The sequence below is a fragment of the Octodon degus genome, unplaced genomic scaffold (assembly GCF_000260255.1).
Source record: "Octodon degus isolate 3935 unplaced genomic scaffold, OctDeg1.0 scaffold00009, whole genome shotgun sequence".
Classification (NCBI taxonomy): domain Eukaryota; kingdom Metazoa; phylum Chordata; class Mammalia; order Rodentia; family Octodontidae; genus Octodon; species Octodon degus.
In genome coordinates, this window is record NW_004524585.1 from 26537648 (window position 1) to 26539078 (window position 1431).

Consider the following 1431-nt stretch of genomic DNA (forward strand, 5'->3'; position numbering starts at 1 on the left):
CCAAGATCATGCCTCCAGGACCCACAGTGACACTATGCTTTTGTAATCTTCTCGGTGGCTGCCTAGTCAACCGAGCTGACACAATTCAACAGTCATAATTGTCCATATTTATACAGCTTTCTTTTTCTGTGTAAAAATCCACTGTTGGGGGTGCTCACAATCTGATTTGGATATCTATTTTCACCTGTGGTAGAATTCTGGAATTTAAAAGAACTCCAACATTTCAAAAATAAAATAAACGGAATTTTATATATCAGCACTGTAGAAAACAAACAAACAAAAATCTATCTTTTGATTTGCCTTTGTAGTCAATTTCCACCTCTGTGTACTAAGTTCTCTTCTTAAGAACTGGGTTACTTTACTGGGACAAAATATTTGACATCTGAAGCATAAAGACAGATTTAACATGGCTTGTGGCTGGGGATCCGCTCCATGGTTGCTTGCTACAAGGCACGAGCTCCATGGCAGAAGGGCCTGGCAGAGGAAAGCCTTTCATCTCCCGGCAGCCAAGAAACAGCTAGCAGAGGGGCACCAAGGGGCAGAATGTATCCCTCCGGGTCAGCTGCTGGTGACACGCCTCCATCCAGGACACCCTCACGGTAGCACATTCAGCCCTTGGTTCATCAACCGACCTGTCCTCTGATGAGCACAGCACGATCCAGTTACCTTCCGAAAGCCTCACCTCTGAATACATGAGACTTTGGGAGAATATTTCAAAGTATAACAAACTTGAAATTTACCTCATTATCAAACTTCTATATCTCTTCTTGTTAAAATTTTTTAATGAATTCAGGACAGGGTCTACAAGACATAGATCAGACTACATAGATCGGACCCGTAGTAATCCTCCTGTTTTCAGCTCGCAAGTGCTCAGATTACAGGCGCGAGCCACCATGCCCAGTTTTAAAGTCTGCCTCAGCTCACCCCGGGGACAGGGCCAGCATGGGATGCCTGAGATTGAACCCTTTTCTTGCCTAGCTTTCTAAGCTCAACAACATTCCTGTGTTACAATACTACCTGTCTTTGAGGTTTCAATTGATTTCTTTTGTTATTCATGACATTTGCACTATTTACTTGTAACAAAAAGTATAGTCTTTGAAAAAATATTTTGTCAGGGCTGGCCAAATAGCTCAGCAGATTAAAGCACCTGTGAGCAGGCATAGGGGCCGGGGGTTCAACCCCTTGGCCTCCTGTGCTCGTCCCACCCCAGGGGCTCACTGAGATTGCGATTGCGATTGAGATTAGGTGTGGTGGCATGAGCCTGTAATCCCAGCACTTGAGAGGCTGTAAACAGGCAGATCACTACGAGTCTGATCTGATAGTGAGACCCTGAACACCCTGTAGACCCTTTCCCTAAAATACAAAGAAGAAGAAGAGGAAGAAGAAGAAGAAGAAGAAGAAGAAGAAGAAGAAGAAGAAGAAGAAGAAGAA